This window comes from Orbicella faveolata, unplaced genomic scaffold (genome assembly GCF_042242905.1).
Source record: "Orbicella faveolata isolate gen_17 unplaced genomic scaffold, um_ofav_v1 contig_26, whole genome shotgun sequence".
Taxonomy (NCBI): Eukaryota; Metazoa; Cnidaria; class Anthozoa; order Scleractinia; family Merulinidae; genus Orbicella; species Orbicella faveolata.
Genome location: NW_028301554.1, coordinates 4,745,258 through 4,764,961, shown reverse-complemented (window position 1 = coordinate 4,764,961; position 19,704 = coordinate 4,745,258). Strand labels below are relative to the sequence as shown.

The 19,704-nt window shown below is 42.5% G+C and overlaps 1 protein-coding gene and 1 pseudogene across 2 annotated transcripts in view; one reads left to right on the top strand and one right to left on the bottom strand.

Annotated features, from left to right (window-relative positions):
* LOC110061934 (uncharacterized) overlaps nt 1-19,704 on the bottom strand; it is a 154,556-nt gene that overhangs the window by 87,611 nt on the left and 47,241 nt on the right. The gene's annotated exons all lie outside the window — the stretch shown is intronic.
* LOC149107750 (scavenger receptor cysteine-rich type 1 protein M130-like) lies at nt 534-18,716 on the top strand (annotated as a pseudogene). The gene is made up of 12 exons (XR_016209210.1): nt 534-2,326; nt 3,235-3,403; nt 4,351-5,067; nt 5,664-6,017; nt 6,332-6,589; nt 8,497-8,702; nt 10,450-10,585; nt 11,060-11,359; nt 12,585-12,854; nt 13,424-13,720; nt 14,812-15,102; nt 16,039-18,716. The product of XR_016209210.1 is annotated as a scavenger receptor cysteine-rich type 1 protein M130-like (transcript).

Here is a 19,704-nt window from a genome sequence, read left to right as displayed (position 1 = left end):
CTTTTATACTGGCGGATAGATAACACTCTTTAACATGATTGGCTGTTATGTCACATGACAGACCACCATCGGATCGACAAATATGTGCCTTGAATACAATAGGTCAATTTATCGACATAAATAACATCATGCCTTGGCTTGATGTTTGTTTTTTTCTTTCATGTAATAGAGAAAAATTCGTCGATTGTTAAAAATTTGCATCAACCGGCATCAACCGTTCACGAAACGGAGAACTACATCGGCGCTTATCTCCGGTTTCCGTAGCATGAAGCGACTAGGAGTATTTCTGCTCCCCCTTCGATGGGATGCTAGTCCATCGAAGGGTTACCCCCAGCCTTAAATTCACCGGTATCCGTTTATACTCTTGGGTGGAGGGAGGCACTCTAAAAGTTTGGTTTTGGTTTGAACTGCAAGGTTACTCATGCTCACCTCCTATAAAAAACTCGCTCTCAAAGTCTAACTGTTAATTCGAATGAGAGAAAATCTCAGGAAATTAGGATAAATTTGTGCCTAATTAGATTGTCAGTGCCTAAAAACCGCTTTTCATTTCCTTTCAAGGTAATAGTTGTCAAACTTACTGTGGAGACGGTTTCTATGGGGATACCACTGACCGGAAGTGCAAACCTTGTGATCCTGGATCAGCATGTCGCAGGTGCGCTGATGGGACTTCTCCTTCCGCTTGCACAAGTTGCCATGACGACCAGTACCTAAATGGAACCCGGTGTGTTGTCAGCTGCTCTCCGCTCCGCGTGGCTCAAAAGCGACACCTACGTTTGGCGGGAAACCGGCCGACCGCCCTTGAAGGCCGCGTCGAAGTGTATCGTTCTGGGGACTGGGTTACCGTATGTGACCAGACATTTGATTTCCGCGAAGCCACAGTGGTCTGTCGTGAGCTTGGCTTAGGCGCTGCTGTCAAGGCTGTCAAGAGAGCAGCTTACGGTCGAGGCTACGGGCGCGTTTGGACCAACATTCTTAACTGTACCGGTCGAGAAAACTCAATTCATGACTGCCCTTTGGTAAAACGAAGTTTTAGCTCGCTTTGCTACCATGGTAACGACGTCGGCGTAGTATGCGCGGGACCCGTGATGAAACAGATAACCAATCAGTGTGTGAAACACTGAAATTTAGGATGGTTTAAAAATGACATGGACGTCTGCGAGACCTGTGCTTCACAGTGCTTTGAGTGTATGGGAACAAGTACTCGTTGCACAAAATGCATGGCGCCCAAATTCTTAAAAAATGATGCTTGCGTTGAGAAGTGCGCGGCTGACGAATATGGCTACATCCCCGCTCGCGAGTGGCGGAAGTGTAACACGGACATTTGCGTCACCTGCTTTGATGGCTCTGACAACAGCAACTGTACTTCATGCAAGAAACCCAAGGCACTTATGAACGGCAAGTGTGCAGACAATTGTGGACCGAAGATGTACATCACAAACGGTCGCTGCGTTGAAGATTGTGGGATTTCGATGTACAAGTTTCCAGGTAAGTTCTCTTGCTTACCTTGCCCTAACCAATGTGTCGCATGCGAGTTCAAGTCGGGGAAACCCGTGTGCACAATTTGTAATCCTCCTCTTGTGCAAGACGAGGCTAGCAGGACGTGTGTGGTAAATGGTAAATTGCACCGCTGGAAAATATGCTGTGCCTTTTAGCAACTTCACATTAACTACCTCGCCATATTTGAAACTGTCTCACGGTGTGACTGTATGCGATGATGGGTGGGATTTTGCTGAGACGAACGTTGTCTGTAGGGAGTTGCATCTTGGTAAAGCTGACACCAGCGCTTCATTAGGTCGCATTCCCAAGGGAACTGACAAAATGTGGCTGGATGACATGTTCTGCGTTGGCGCCGAGAAATCCTTGCTGGACTGTCGCCATCGTCCTTGGGGTCAGTCAAACTGCCAGCATAGCAAAGACACTGTACTGTACCTTCGATGTACCGGACCGGGCGTGCGCACGTGCAAGGCGAAGTGCCCCGGTGGCTTCTTTCCGAAGGGGAGCTCGTGCCAACAGTGCAATTTCACGTGCAGCACGTATCGTGATAGTGCAAATGAGTGTCTCACGTGCGCCGAAGGATTCTTTAAGAAAAATGACACTTGCGTAAAAAACTGTGGCATTGGGTATTACCTGGACACGGTTTGCAAACCTTGCAAATCGCGCTGTGCCGATTGCGAGGTCAAGGCCGACAACTGTATATCGTGTGCTCCGCCATTATTTAGGAAAGGGAAGGATTGTGTCGAAAATTGTACCCGGTGGTTTTAAACCCTCCTCGAGGCCTCTGGTGAGGCTTGTTAATGAAAAACCGCCATTCGAGAGCAGAGTCGAGGTAAGGGAACTTGATTCTTAGTTACGGTAAAGATTCCATATAGCGCTCCCGTCAATGTCATTAGGGAGTTTAAGAAACCACGACGGACACGGCAACGTGAACGTCGCTAAACGAAAGGTTTAATGAGCAGAACAATGGCTGTGCACGTGCGTTATAATTCTTGGTACATTTCTTTGCCGTCTTCTGCAAAACAACAACGTGAAATAATCAAATTCTGCCTTGTCCAGAGAAAGTGAACCACGACGGCTAATTTTTTTAGTTTTATTTCAAATGTTTCGCCCTGTCCCAGAATCAGTTTCGTGATAGTTTTGACGGTAAGAAACAAAGGAAAATGACTTGAGAGTATCGCGAGATTCGCAGGTAAAATAAAAATTAAAGCATTTTTTAATCGACGTTGACCTCGGCGTCGCGTCCTGGTTTCTTAAAGTCCCTATTATCAGAGGCCGCGGTCCTTTAGGTTAGCACCAAGAAATCCAGACCTCTGGGAGAAATACGAAGGTGGGTCTTAGCGACTAACCACGACATTTTCAAAGAAAACATTTTTCGCAAAAGTCACAAGTGCGCTTTCGTTTGTTTCATAAACCATCGGATCAAAACGCCTTGACAAAAAAAGGGCCCCTCCCTATCCCCTCGTGAAGGTTATTTTGTAAGGCGCGACACTCAATTGTGCGATAAGTGGGCCTATTGTAAAGAAAACATTTCTATAAAATATGGACGCTTTGCAATAGCGTAAAATTTCGAAGGTAGCGCAAGTCCTTGCTTTGATTTTTGTGGCAGGAACAATAGGATGGCCCTCCCTTACGGGGGTAGGGTGGGGGATTGCTCCTCTCAAAATCTGTTTGTCTCATTTTACTACTACTGCACCATTCAAAAGAACTTTCCATAACAACTCGACGTTTTTGTTGTAGGTTCTTCATAACGGAGAATATGGCACAGTCTTTGACGATGGCTGGGACCTACTTGATGCCAACGTCGTCTGCAACATGCTGAGCATGGGAAATGCATCGCGCGCAGTCATTAGGGCAGGGTTTGGATCAGGAAGAAACAAGATTTGGTTGGATGAAGTCCAATGCTTCGGTAAGTCGTAGACGGAATGTCTTTTGGTCGCAAACTGCTGGAGAAAGCTCTTTCGGGTTTCCGTTCTTGAAGGGGTTAGGACTATTGCTACTCCCCCCTGGATTGGACACTAATCCATCTGACATCAGGAGGGGAGCAGTATGTTATGCGGTTTTGTGGTATTGGGCAATTTTTCATGCGGTATTTCGCTAACTTCAATCTTGATTTACGATACTGTGGTGTTTTCCAGACCTGCGAGATGTGTTTGTTTAGTAATCTGGTTTCAGACCCTTTCCATATTAGTTAAATATGTAACGTGACGGCCGTAATAGCTAATTATTGTAAACAGTTCTAGCTGATCCACAGTTTGACTGTTCAAACAATGCTTAACGTTTTCTTTGACTTAATTTAATCACTGCGCCTTTCAATGCGGACTCTAAAATTCAAAGCTCAACTGACAAATGCGTTTTTCGCTACCGTCAATCAAATGTTCGGCGGCCCCTCCCAGCTTCCGAGTACTGCCGAGCGTGCGGTAATCAAATCAAATCGTTGAGCACAGTTCACATGGTCGGAAGCTGGGAGGAGCCGCCGAACATTTGATTGACGGTAGCGAAAAACGCGTCTGTCGGTTGAGCTTTGAATTTTAGAGTCCGCATGTTATTGGAAGGCGCAGTAAGCTCCGTTTTTGTGACGGATTAGTGTGGACGGTAGGCCAAACCTTAGAAACAAAGTTGCATTTTCACATTTATGCGGCGTACCGCGAACGAGGCCTTAGATATGAAAACTACCTCGTGAGGTAGTCTTATTCATACAAGAATAAACCAGTCTCGATCAAGATTCGCACAATAGATTCATGCCCTTATGTAAACAATTTTGGCAGTGAGAAATGTTTTATTCGTGCTCAGACTGAACGTATTTTGACGTGGTGTGAACGCGTTATAAGATGCTTTAATTAATTCCTCTTTTAGGGAATGAAACATCGCTGATTGCTTGTCGGCATATTGGCTGGGGCCGAGAAAATTGTGACCATACCGAAGACGCGGGCGTGGTCTGCAAGGGCCCTGACAGGTCACGTGATTGCTTGTCCAAATGTTCATTCGGGTACTTTATAAGCTCTGTTGACGGAAGCTGTAAGCAGTGTAGTCCGAACTGCAAGGAATGCTACGGATCGCCAGAAAACTGCACGGTCTGCGACATGGGCAAGTTTTTGAACAAAACCGGGAATATGAGCTCTTGTGTGACTGACTGCAAAAAGTGTCAGTTTGGAGATCCTACAACGACTCGATGCCTAGATTGCTCGAAAGACTGCTCGGACTGCGTCAACAAGCCGAACCACTGTACGGAATGTCCCAAAGGCAAACATCTTCTCAAGAATTCTTGCGTCGTTAACTGCTCTCGTGAGGCCAACAAGATTGTCAGCGGTGTTTCTGACATCAAACTCGTGGGGTTCAATTCCTTGACCGAAGGACGCGTGGAACTCCTGTACAATGGCGAGTGGGGGACTGTCTGCGATGACAGCTTCGATATAAACGAAGCGACGGTTATTTGTCGGCACCTGAAGCTGGGAAAAGCTGTGGCCGCGTACTCGTCCGCGAGATATGGCCAGGGGACTGGACAGATTTGGATGGACGATACCCAGTGCACTGGAAACGAGCGAAGACTTCAAGACTGTCGCTTCCATCACGGTAGGGTGAACTAAATAAAGACAGGAATAAGTTTTGTTCAGGCTCGAAAGAAACCTGTACGGTTGCCAAAGAGCTGTACCCAACCTGGTTTCCAGGCCTTTTTCCTCAGAGATTGGGAGGAGAACGCCTTGGGAACTTAATTGAGCCATACTCTTTAGAGAGTCTTTTGACGTTTACCTAAAGTAAAGGAAAGGTCGTGCTGAAAAGCATTTGCATTGAGAACTTTTTTCTGGCTCCCGCCACTCCTCCAAACATTCGGCTGTAACTTTGGTAACTTTTCTTAGTTGGTGTAATTGTTTTGTGGGAGCAAACAATTGGAAAGCCCTATCTGCTAGCTTAGCAATTTTTCATTCGATGTAGAATTCACGCTAGTTTTCGCGCGAACGGCAAACATTCGTTTGCTGTTTGTGCGTGACAGCGAGTGGTTTAGGCACAATAATTGTCACACACGTTTTAAGTGTGACCAAACTAATTGTCACGGAAGCCTTTAACTCCTTTTTACACTACCAGGAGCCCATGGGCTCTTGACATTACCAACACATTTTTAACGTCTTTAAACTAAAGTAACCCACCTCAATTTTGCTTACTGTTTTCAGGCGGTTTCGGGAACAATAATTGTGGTCACAGCGAAGATGCCGGCGTCAAGTGCTCGGGTCCCGATCTTTCCACGAGGTGCGTCTCCGATTGTGGGGACGGTTTCTATGACGACAAGAACACGTGCAAGCGTTGTCATGACACTTGCAAGACTTGCTTTGGGAAGCCAGACCGTTGCGCGAGCTGCAAGCCGCCATACTTTCTAGAGTTTGCAATTTGCGTACAAGAATGCCCGTTGGGTAAATTTGGCAACACCAATAACAGGATGTGCGAGCGTTGTGATATTCAGTGCCAAACGTGCTTCAACGGCGAAAAGCACAATTTGTGCAAGTCTTGTCGCGAAGGACTCTTCTTGAGTAAGTACTACCAGGACAGCATGTTTCATAACCTTTAAGCATACGTTTTACTAGCGTAATGGTTCATGTACGTGCCTAAACAAGCCATGAAATATTTTTCCGAGAAGGCTAAATCTGTCTTGAAACAGAGAAATCCGGAAATTTCGATACGCTAAACCTCCTCTCTATATATAGAGCAAAGTTCTCTACATGTTGGCAGCAAGCAGTTTTGGTCGGTTCGCGACCAAACTGGAAAAGAAAAACTTGTTGGTTGCCCAGTCACACAAATTCGTCACGCTAACGAGCCCGTCACGCAAATTTTCTTTTGTTTTCAGTGGGACTAAAATGCGTAAAGGATTGTGGGGTTGACATGCAGCCCGTGTCCGCGCTGTTTCCGCCCAAGCCAACGAAACCGTTGGTTCGTCTAGTGGATGGAAAAAGTAAACAGGAAGGGCGAGTTGAAGTATTTTACGGCGGCCAGTGGGGAACTGTTTGCGACGACGGCTGGGACCTGAAGGAAGCGTCAATTGTTTGCAAAGAACTTGGCTTTGGAAGAGCTAGAGAAGCCCCTAAACACTCGAAATTTGGGAAAGGTGAGTCTTTCTGAATAAATGCTGCTATTTTGAATAAATACTGCTATTTTGAATAAATACTGCTATTTTGCTCTTGTAATCCACGTTGCACGAGGGTTACGTCTATTAGGCGAAGAGAAATGATGGTGATGATGACGATGACGATGACGATAACGATGACGATGATGATGAGGACGATGACGGCAACGATGACGACGACTACGACGCGGTGACGACGGCAACGGCGACGATGCCGACAACGACAACGACGGCAAGAACGACGATGACGATGCGGGAGCGACGGTGACGACGTGGGAGCAACGGTGACGATATGGGAGCGACGTTGACGACGTGGCAGCGACGATGATGACGTGGCAGCGACGGTGACGACGTGGAAGCGACGGTGACGATGTGGGAGCGACGGTGACGACGTGGGAGCGACGGTGAAGATGTGGGAGCTTTTTGATACTGGATTACCCGTGGGGCTGGCTTTCGACAGTTTACCTGGTTTTAGAACACCCAATGTTTGCATGCTTGACAGTCTAATTTGTCAGGCCATGTTTATTGAATGCCAAAAGGAAAAGGAAAGAAAAGAAGAACTTAAATGAGATGAGTTGTTACCTTAAAATATTCTACACAGCAAATTGGAGTCGAGAAAAGTCATGCAGCCTGAGAATTTTCTTCTCCTCGTGACCTTTGTAGTGCTTTAAAATCTTCTTGATATCTGCTTTACGTCTAGTCTAGGAATGCGAGTAAGGAATTTATCAAACCTAGGCAGACTTCACCTCTTGACATCGCTTATCAAATGCGTATGCAGATACGTCACGAGCTATCGCAGAATAACAAAAATAAGAGGATTGAAGAGACATTCATTCTATGACCTTGAAAAAGTAAATTATAGAGATAAGAGGTATGTCTGCTTTCCTGACACAACAAAAAGGAACTCTGTTGACGTTGCGACTTCTTTTTGGCGGATTAACATCAATATAGGTTTTCTTTGAATGTCTACTGAGGCCCCATATAAGCTAATACGTTTTCGCTGAGGCTTTTTCGTCCGAATTCGCTTTCGCTTATTTTCTGCCTAAGTATAACAGGGCTCCACTTTCGAACACTGCGTTTTCAAAAGTATGCATAGAGAGTTTGATGCCCTCTGTTGCCTCATATCTTTTCTATAATCGTACGCGAGAAGACAATCGCGAGAGAACTGATCGCGAACGCAAAGAGGAAGCTCCTTTTATCGTGATTGTCCCATCTTCCTGTCCCCCGCACCGCCCCTACCCCCATACGGACGTGCTCCACTCTCGCTTGACTCGCTGTTTGCTGTTTCTCTCACTTTCTTGTTTAGCGTTTGAAAAGAAAACGTGTGAACAAAGACTGTTTTCGATGGTATCTTGGCTTCTCAGTGTGGACCACACGCGATAAAGCCTTAAGGTCATTGCACTGAAATAGAACCTGCACTGAGATTTTTGTCAAACTTTGCCTATTGACTGTTTATGTTGCAGGAACTTAAATTTGGAAATAAAAATGAGGGGTCCCCATGTTCGTTTAGGAACAACAGTACCTTGTTTATACCATATAAATCCTTACAATAGGACCATGATTATACTCACGATTGCTTGCTAAATTCACGTTTCCGACGATTTTTCTTGCTCAACACTGAGAATTGGCCCATATTTATTTTACATAGAGAAATTTATTACTCAATTCAACACAACAGAAAGAAATGATAGGTCACCGTACTCGTTTTCGATAAAATGACGATTTACCTCTATGGCGGGGTCCAGCCGCGAAGAAAAACCCGCCATTTTTTAATGCGCGCGCGCTAATCACGCGTGAAATTATGCGCAGTAGGGATGCGCAATGCAATACTGGGGAATGACCTTAATATATTAAGACAAGACCTAAGAGTATTTTTTGCTTAATTGTAGGAAATGGCATTATCTGGATGGATAATGTTAACTGTTTTGGTTACGAGACCTCTCTGACGCAATGTCGTCAAGTCGGCTGGGGACTGGGTAACTGTGACCCGTTACACAGGGAGGATGCGGGTGTTGTCTGTGATAACACTACTGTGGAGGAAGTCAGCAATAACTATTGCAGGAGAGTGAATAGTGGATCGTGCAAAGATTTGCAGGTAGCAACTTTGACCTGAATATTAATATTCATGAAATGCATTCCTTGGAGGAAGCTGTTTGCTCCAGGGGGGGGGGGGGAGGGGGGAGCAGGGTTTGTTCCTTATATGGGATATATAGGTTTGTGTGTTCCCAAATGGGTATGGTTTTTAAGCGATGTTGGTCTGAAAAAGGACACAGATGTTGTTCATTTGGTCTGAAATAGAGTATTTTTGTCACTCTGTCTTGGCATTGGGTGTTTTGTTTACAAGTAACTATTTTTTTTCTCCGCTTCAACATTGGCAAATTTGTAGCATTTTTAAATGCGTACGCTCATGGAAGCCAACTCTGGTTAGCTGTTGTCATATAAGTTAGGTCTGAATTTCAAGGTTCGGGCCTCACACCGCCACCAAAAACTTTTGGGAGTACCCACCTCCCTACCCCCATGTAGGATCGGTTTCAACGTTGACGGACTATCTGTCCAAACCAAAATAAATGGTACATCGTACCCATCTGATCATAGTGTACGGAACACTATTTCCTAAAGGAATTTCATGTTGTAGAACTGGCTACCACTATCATGACCATTACTTATACCACAAGCATCATATGTTACTTTATTTTATTTATTTTATTTTATCTATTTAAGAGACATACTAATCTACAATTTTGGACATTTTTAGCTAAGACAGTCTAAGTGGGTTCACGCCTTAAAGTGCCTATGAAGTAAAAAATAATTGCTGCTTATTTGAAAGGCTTTTCAAAGTAAAGAAGAATGGCGTTTCCCTTTTTGGAATATCTTTTTTCGTTCTAGAGATATTTACGTTTTTGTATTATGCAAATGACAAAGTGATGACGTCATAGATGGTTCCACTTGAACAGTTAAACACTGAATCAAGAATATCTCTAGAAATATTGGAGCAGTGTTCTTCAAACTTGGCACCACAAATGTGCACTACAAAAGAAACAGAATGACACCTTCTGTGTTGTTGCCATGGCAACACTTTTGACTCCAGTCTCTTTCTGTGAAAAACCAAATATGCCAATTTGCAACCCTTCGAAAAGGGACAGAAGGTCTTGCTCGGAACACACATGATTCCCATATTGTCTTAACTCTTCTCATTATATTATTGAGAGTGGATGATCCTTGTTAAAGATGAAATCTGGTAGTGTTAGTTTTAATTAGAACAGGACCAGCAGCGTAACTGTTGCCATGGCGACGGCACGACGGGTGTCATTTTGTTTCTTTTGTGATGTACATTTCTGGTGTCAAGTTCAAAGAACACTGCTCTAATATTTCTAGAGATATTCTTGATTGAGTGTTGAACTGTTTTAGTGGAACCACCTATGACGTCATCACTTTTAATACGAAAACGTGAATATCTCTAAAACGAAAAAAGATATTCCAAACAGGAAAACGCCACTCTGCTTTACTTTGAAAAGTCTTTCAAATCAGCAGCAATTATTTTTTACTTCATAGGCACTTTAACAAAGACTAATGAGTCAAAGATTTCAAGCTAAAGTATAACAGACGCATGTAACATAAATAAAACGTATTTGATTAAATATGCTAACTAGAACTACAAGACGTGAATGTGACTTGTCTAGATTTAATTTTTTTACTATTTCTGAAAAATCAATATTAGATTCTTTTCAATTTAAGTTAGCGCCACTATAAATAATAATAATAACAACAACGAAAACAAAGAAGCCAATATTTCGGGATTGATTCCTTTGCATTGTTCTAATTTTCACTCTGTCTATTTTCAGGAATGCGATTTGTTCAATAGAGTCACATGTGTGGATCTAGACATTTTTAATGAAGTTTGGAATGAGAACGGTCAACAGAGGTCCGTCTGTTTACAGTGCCCAGATGGTACCGCTGGCGATGGTAAAGAATGCAGAGGTAAATCTCCCGGCAAAACCTCAAATGGTCCCTGGGCATCCTGTGATGCCCTGTCAGCTTCTCCATCGTGCCGTTAGATCATTGATTTTTGACTAATTCGACCCTCAATCGCCAGGAATTACATTCTTTGGTATCCATTTGCCTATTTTTTTTTCTGGGTTATACGGTCACATGCATGACAAAGCTTTCCCGCGACACGAGTTGCACGAAGCAAAACATTGCTGTTATCAACGTGTCACGTAACGATCGTCTTTTCGCAACGATCGCAACGATTGCGGCGACACAGCGTGATGAATATTCTTTTTATACGTTGCTTGGTAGTGTTACACCGAGCTACGCTTTGTGTAACTTGCCTTGCTACGGCGGAACAAATTCATGAACGACGTTGAATGTGACATTTCCCAGCTTAGCGTTATATAAGTGAGGTGTTTGACTTGTTGAATAGTGGAGTGTTTTACATTTCTCCTTTTTCAGCCGTGGCTTCCAAGCCTCCAGAATTCGATCGAACGCCGACTAAAAAGACAGTCAACGCGCAAGACGTGATCACCCAGCAGTGTCGCTCCAAGCCTCCTCGGATTTTTCCCACCGTGCAAGACTGGCGAAAAGATGGGAAGCCTCTCCTTGCAGAGGATATAGCCAATAGTCGAATCGTTTCGAACGTTGGTCAGCTGTTGATAAAATCCGCCACGAGAGAAGACAGTGGCAATTATACCTGTACTTTAGTCAATAGCGCCGGAAACATCACTAGCAACAGATCGGAAGTTATCGTCAAAGGTAACATGTTGTTTTAGACTGAATTTTGACCGTGTGTGCTTTCCGTTTTTATAGAAAAACCGTTTTTACATAACGACAACAACAACAACAACTTTTATTTCACCCCAGAGCTAGAAATAATTTATTAAAATATTATTAGTGCTGGCTACCCGAAATAACGTAAGTGTAAAAATGCCAGGCAACCAGTTAGAAGAAAAGATATCTCACATGTTTAGCCAAGGGACACGAACAAATAAACATATGCACATACAAAATAACCAAAAGGAAAACCAAATGAAACCGGCCTTTTCACTGAGCATTTTTCGGAATAAATGGAATACCATTAGAAAAGAATGTAGTGATTAGAAAATCACTAAAATTATCATTCGCTCTTTCGCGCTATTCCCATGCCCCTTGATGAAATACGCGGTCGTTCCATTTGCAAATGAAATGGAACAGTCACTGTTTCTTTGGGAGGTTTTGAAATGTTGTCAAATGGTACACTCTCATTTTGTTTGTTGAAAACTGCGCTACTCCATTTGACGAAAAGTTTTTACCAGTTTTTTTTTTTCCTCAGGGAAAGCGCCCAGTGTCATTTTTGTTGCATTTAAGCAGTACGTTGGTTTTTCAATTGTAGTGTTTTATCGTTGAATGAGTAGGAAAACAGTCGAAAAAAATAAAAACGTTAAGTCTGTAGGTCAATTTAGTTTGAGAGTAGGGTCGGTGCTTGATTCCTCTCTTGCAGGCAACGGGAAAATCCCCCATGGGAAAAAAGGTGGTGACTAGTACATATACCCATAGCTCTTAGCGCAAGAAAACTGTAACCACTATATAAAAACGTACAGAAAAGTTGTAAAATCTTCAAACTTCGGCTGCACAATGTCCTTTGTACAGGAACAAATATTATAAAAATTTGGCTTTCATTTTGCCATAAAGTCTGTGTTAGGTTCAAAAGGCGTTGTGGTAGAATGTAAAGCCGCCATCTTTTTTGCTACGGTGGATTTCACACTGATGATACAGGTCAACAGAAATGTTTTTGATTGGTTGTTATTTGCGCGGGAAAAGTCAAAGACGAGCACCGACCAATAAGGGACAGAGAGACTGGTTACGTCATCAGGAAGGACTGTTTGGGGTGGAATCTTGAACATTTCCTCAACGAAGGAGAATTTAGTGCACGAATAGAAAAAGCAAGTTTACTCACTTTTCTCAACTGATGGTTTTCTCGTGTTTTTGTCTTTCTACACAGAGGCACCGCGTATTCTCGGCGTCCTGTCTGCAGATGTCAGCAGGGATGGCGATGCGAATTTAAGCTGTATCGTGTCGTGTTACCCTCCAAGTAATATCACGTGGAAATTCAAAGGGAAGAATCTCACTCGCTCTGCGAGATACGAGTTCATAGACAGCAGTTATATGATGAAGGTTAAAAACGTTCAATTTGAGGACGTAGGGCTTTATGAATGTTCCCTGATCAACGAACTTGGGGAGGCCCGCGCAAATGCGTCTCTTATCGTCGGATGTGAGTGTTGGAATTACTGCTCATAAACGGTCGCTTTTTTCCTTTCAGTTAAGAAATATTTCTTGCTATTTAAACGTTACTCGAAAGCTAAAATATGTCATAAGTCTTGACAATTAAGAAACTAATAATATATATCGTTTTGCACTGAAAACTTTTTATAATGTAAAATACCCTTTGATTTTAACGTGGTACCCTCGAGTACAGTAAAAGTGATAAATTGGTTGCTTAATTTTATTAACATGGAAAGATTTTTCTCGTTGCGTGGGTGATTTAGAGCCAGATTCTCTAACTCACAATCTGGCTTCTTTTTGTTCCATTTGCGTTTTCAAAGGCTAAACTCTCTTCATTGATAAATACGTAAACATTGCACGAAATACGCGTTAATTTCAAAATGTTTCAATTGCTTTACAACCAGTCAGTACAAAGAATGATGTCAGCGTGTCTCTTGCATTTGATTGACAGGTGTTTAAATGGCTTCTCTATGTCGAACTGTACAGCAAACAAATGTTGTTTGTTGCGGTAAACAAACTTTCACCTGTTCTTTTATTTATAATTTTTTTCCTCTCTAGTGACTGTTGAATTCAAAGACTACCCCTGGGACACTGTTGCAACTGAGGGAGACCAGGTTACTCTCCATTGCAACGTAACAGGGGTCCCCAGACCTCAAATAGCTTGGAAGAAAGACGGGGAACTGGTAACGAATGGCACTAAAAATACTGTCACAACATACTCAGCCTCGAGCAGAGGTTACACTGCGAGCCAATTACAAATACGGCAAGTTACCAAAGAAGACGTTGCTGTGTACTCTTGTATTGCATGGAATCGTGGCAGCATTCGTGTGTGGCTGGCAACTGTGCTCTTAACTGGCAAGTTTCGTTATATTTATTTACTTTGTTTTAGTTTGTTTATCCTCAGTATATACATTAGGCGTTACCTTCTCTACATTATACAATTTTCGCATTGACCAGAACCAAGACGTTGGGCGAAGCAATAATTTGTATGCAATTTTCAATCATTTAGCTTATTTTGCCGGTTCAAAAATACTTTTTATTGATCGATTTCACCTGATGTTCTTCAAACACTCTCTCGGCTACTTCAGATCTTATTTTTTTACTTTCACCACGCCGGTTTACATTCAGTAAGTCAAGAAATCTACATGTATAGAATCATTCTTAAGACTCCACTCGTGAATTATTTTGATTTCTTCCCTAAAACTTTTTCTGAAATTTGAGTTGCCAAACTCGTGGTGTGGCTTATTTGCGAGTGCGGCTTATCCGTCGGTATTTACTGCATACGTATTTTTCGCAATCGCGATGGGCAGCGGACACCCCTTACAGACATGCGCACACGCGTAAGGCTTTGCATAAGACAACATACCCCTGTAGCTATGCGACCGCGCTCTACAAAAAGACACGAGATACAGAATAGTCCACTTTGTATGTAGCCGAATATTCTAACATGGCCCCGAGGGTTTAGGTCAAAATTATCTTTCCCTCAACCCCGAAAAGGATCAAATTTAGAGGTTTGTCCTGTAGCCCAGGATTGCTATTTGGATCGTAACCTATTATATTATTTGTACGTTCTAAGACCAGAGATTGTGCAATGAATAACGATTGTAATTGCTGGTTATCGCGCGAGACTGTCATATTTCAAAATAATAATAATAATAAAAACTAAATGGCAGATATTTCTGTTACTTCACGGCCGCCATATTGGTGCACCTCCGAGACACACCAAGATGGTGTCTCCAAACAAAGCTCTTTAAATTTGGATGTATAATATTTTTCCGAATAACGTAGTTGCCAAAACACCACACAGATGTAAATCTAGGCAAGGTAGTATATATAAATCAATCCTCTATCGTATCTCAGTTACTTGACTTTATTTATTTATTGGTTGCCATGTTTATTCTTGATGGCATAACAGTGAAACCAGCAATATGCGTTGTTTTGTCTAGGTCCGCCGATTATCTCCAGTCCTCCGAAGGACATTTCTGTCCTCTCTGGAGCAAATGTGACTTTCTTCTGTCTTGGTTTGGGCGCTCCAGAGCCTGAGCTGACATGGCTTAAGGATTCCGAGACTATTAAGCCATCCAAGAGAGTAACCATTAACGCTCAGAGCGGTTCCCTTCAGTTGTTTGTGGTTACAGTCGCGGACGCTGGAAAGTACACATGCGTTTATAAGAATAAATATGGCGAGGACAGGAAGTCGGCAGTACTTCGTGTGGATGGCATTGATCCGGAACAGGGTAAGATGGTAACGGGTGGGGCTGCAATACCAAGAAGGCTTAGGTGAGGTAAGAATGGGTAGGAAAGCAAAGGATGGAATAGGGTAAGGCAGAGCATGTATGACAGTGAAGGATAGCGAAGGGTAGGACAGTGAAGGGAAGATCAGGGTATAATAAACTAGGGAAGAGTAGGGTAGGGCAGGGTAAAGTAGAGGTGCCTTGGGTAGGGTATGGCATGATTAGGTAAGGTGGGTGGAAAATGGGTAGGGTAGAATAGGGTCGGATAGGGTAAAGTAAGGTAAAGTAGAGTAGCCTATGGTGAGGAAGGGACGAGTGGAGCAGGGTAGTGCAGGGTAGGGTAGTGCAGGTAGATTAGCGTAGGGTAAGGTAGGTTAGGGTAGGGAAGGGAGGGGTTGAATGGGTAGGGAAAGGCAGGGTATGTTAGGGTGTGATAGAGAAGGGTAGGGTAGGAATGGAGAGAAGGGCAGTAGGAAAGTATAAGGCAGGGGAGGAGAGGGGGAACAGTAGAGTAGTGTAGGGTAGAACAGGGTGGTGTAGGGTTGGGAGTGCGTGATAAGTTGGGATAGGGTAGGGTGGGTAGGTTAGGATAAGGAAGGGAGCAGTTGACAAAGTAGGGATGGAGGGAGTAGGGTAGCAGGGAAGTGGAGGTAAGGTAGGAAAGGGTGGGTAGAATGTAGTAGTTAACTACACTTGGATGGGATAGGGGTAGCCAGCAAAGGAGTAAGGTAGGGTAGGACACCTAAGTAAGAGTAGGGAGTATAACTTTTGGTAAGGTAGTATGAAGTAAGGGAGAGGGGGGAAGTATCCCGATTGTATTTTTGGCGAGGTCTTTTATTCGAAATGTAATCCCTAAACAAGCTTGCAAAAGCACGATTTGAATTCAGTTTGCATTAACAAAACTCACTTTCCATTTTTTTAAAACTTTACTCCGAACAGTAACCTCTGCACAGCCATTAGCTCAAAAGAAATCCATCTCAACAGGAACGATAGTGGCTATCGTGGTAATTTTAGTAGTCATCATTGCTATCATTGTGGGTATCGTGTTGTACCGTTACTGCCACGAACGCGATGAAACCTTCCAGTTTGCAGTGGATGGGAATTCTTTAAGGCCGTCTCTTCGAACACGGGTCAAGAACGCTATGGGTAAGAAGCAGCCGTCGGGTTTGTACTACAATCACAGCCGGGATGAAGTGAACTTTGACGATAGCAAACCATTTGTGGACCATGACGAACTCTGAGAAGCAAGAATCATGCAGTTTTTTTCTTGTAATAATTGCGCTCTTTTAGACTTGGCTGTCCGTTACTGAGAAATGGCCGTAAAATAGCAACGTTTTCGCTAAAGATGCCTGTAAATGAAAGGACATGAAGAACTCTGTGTATGAAGTAACAATGTATATGGAATTCACTTAATAGGGGCACCGGCTGTCAATCTCAGGGGTACTCCTTGGGGTTCACAAGTTAACTATATCCTTGCGATGTAAACAAAAAGACGGGGCAGGGAAGGGGTTACGCTGGACACTTAAGTTAACACGTTCGTATGCAAAGTTTCTGTGGATTCCAAAAAAGTAATTGCTCCGTTCAAAACGGGTACGATAAAGAAACGCTTGTACCTCTAGAATACAGGATACCTAAGGTGTAGTACAGGGAGCCTAGGCCAGAGGAAATGATACCCAGAGCAGAAAAACTTGCCCGGATTGTTCGAAAGGTCGGCAACGTTATCCACCGTATAAATCTTTATCCAGTGGATAGCGTGGTTTGTTTTGTTAACACTTATCCACTGGATAGCGATTTATCCGGTGGATGGCGTTATCCAGCCTTCGAGCAACTGAGGCCTGGGCTCCAAATAGGGTATAGAGTAGAAAATCACCCGGGAGGGGTGGGAAAATGTGGCATCCTAGAAATGTTATGCTATTGTATTTTTAGACCGGTCATTTCGAAATGCGCAAAGGACATGTTTAGCCCCAGTAGGAATTAATATTTAACGTTTCTTGACGTGATATTTTCGACATCAATTTTTAACGGATGAAAGTTAAACGTCATTAATAATTTTCATGTTCTTGTGATAGCCATTCCAAGGTTATCGGTATTATAGCTTTGTCAGTTAAGAGTCTTGTGGTTCACATTCTTAGACGGCCTCCTTGGACTGTTGGTGGTTTAAAGTGAAAAATATTTTAGTCCTCCTTAGAGGAACTCGAGGATGGCCATTTCAGTATAATTAATCAGTAATTTTAGAATCTTGATCACGCCACACCTTGAGTTCTGCGTGACATCCTTAAACTAATCAGCTACAGATGGCTGGCCATGTATAGGAAGGTTTGCGGGAGCTGCAAACAGTCTCACATCAAAAGCGTGAATTGAGCCAGCCTTTGACGACCAACTTGAGTCACGCCTTCTACCAGCAAAGTGCCAGTTGTCACCCCATATACATGTCGCCTCAATTTGAAGCTTTAAGGAAAAGGTTTTAAAGTTTTGTGCTACTTCCAATACATGGTCAGCCTTTTGCGTGTGGCTGCTTGGTATAAGTTGAAGATTTCGTCGTAAAACCACAGAATACCTAAACCCTTGCCACATCCAAGTGGATCATGGGCCCGGGTTGTAAACAGAATGACTCCACGGTAGTTTTGAATTTTTGTTAAATGCTGACCATGTTGTGAGTATACTTGCGATGTTTACTTTTCTCTTGTACAGTTACTCTCCGACATATTTTGTGTTGCACGTTTTTGCTAAGTTAAAATAAGCTTCTTGTTAGATGACAATTTTTGGGACGTGTCAACTTGGCAATCTTCCTTGAAGTAATGCTGTACGATCCCTTGTACACTATAATTACCTACAACATGATTTTCCAGGTCAGGCTAAATACGTTCTTAAATATTTGATGCAAGAAGAAATAAGCCTGTTTAGGTTCTCAAATACACTAGATTCATCGGACATTACGAAATAGTGAATTTAAACTAAAAAAGCGGTAAATATTGAGTTGTATTTCGGGAGACTGGTGTCTGCACACTGGAAATATCAGGTTCAAGACAGGTTTAATGTCTTCAAAAAAATGAGCCTGATGTTCGTAGGTTTTGTCCGACTACACGTTTAAACTTCCAATCAAGAACACCGCAACAGAACTAACACTGTACCAATAGACAGCAGTATTATTTCTTGCCTACCAAACATAATAAGAAGCTTTTCCCGAATTTCAGACTGAATTGTTTGTTTGCTTTCTTTTGTTGTTGTTGTTTTTTAAATTTATTATTTTGTTATATATATATATAAAAATGGGTGTCTAAATGGCATGTTTCATGCAGGCCGTAGGTTCGTTACCTGCTAGGTTTTTAAACGCGGAATTTTACTGTATCACTGTATTTCAGGGAATGTATCAATTCCCTGTGAGATCAAGGAAAAAGGACACATTTGGTGTACACTATTTCTCTCTAGCGCACTAACAGAAAACTCCCAGCGTGGTTAAGATTTTCAATGTTGTTACTTAACTTTTTGACTTTGTGTTGGTATCTTTTTTAAGAATACCGTATTGGACGTTTTCATATTGTTAGAACTGATGTTCAGGGTATTCCTCCATTTTCCAAAAAAAAAAAAGAATAATAATAAAAAACCTGTTAGTTTAACTTGTTAGTTAGTTAGTTTAATTTGTCAGTGCCTGTCTTCTAGTTTTGTTGTACTTTGTTTTGGTTGGTTGGTTGGTTTGTTTGTTTTTGGTCCGTTAGTAAGTAAGTAAGATAGTCCGCGACTTTTCGGATCTCACGAAGCGAGACCGAAAATTTCTCGAGATTTGCTTAGAGGGCGTTTGTTTTTTACTGTAATCTATCCTTGCTGCACCTGAAGTATTATCACGTTGTGTTTTTATTCTAAATCTTCGGACTAGCGGAAACTTGAGAAAGTTAAGAAGCGTGCGTTAAGAGTTACTTCGAAAACTGAAACTGAGGCCTATTTTCCCCCTTTCCAACGGACAGGTACATCGTATTGCCGGTTTTCATGTGACGTCATCAATTTCCAAAATAAGAAATTACCAATCCTTGTGAAGTTTTAGTTTCATCAGATGTAAGACCCTCTAATAACTTGACGTTTTGCGACGCTTAAGCCCAACAGGGTTCCTCATTTTGTAATGGAGCACGTCGGAATTTTCAAGTTTATGCGTTGCGTGACATTAAAATGGCGGCTCGATAAGTCTGTCGAGTAAGTCAAAAGATGAGTTACACTTTTCCGAATAACGCGCGGATGGAAAACCGTGCAGACTTAAAACTTGGCGAGGTTATTTATATGTCAATCATCTTTCATATCTCAGCTTCTTGACTTAATTTATTGAATGGTTACGATTTGTATTTTTGATGGCGTGACACTACAAACCAGCCATATAACGAATAACAGACATAACACACTTCCTCATCTTTCTATCTTACATCCATATTTTTTACCATTACTCGGGACATTATGGATTGCCTCCCAAGAAAGGGGGAAGTCTGTTCCCCTTGATCCCTTAAAATTTTACTTTTTCCCTACTTCCTTATTAATAAATTTCTTTGAGCCTAATGTTTTTGTCAAAGTTCCTTTAATAGTATAGACACCCCTTGTTCTCTGAAATTAATCCCCAAAATA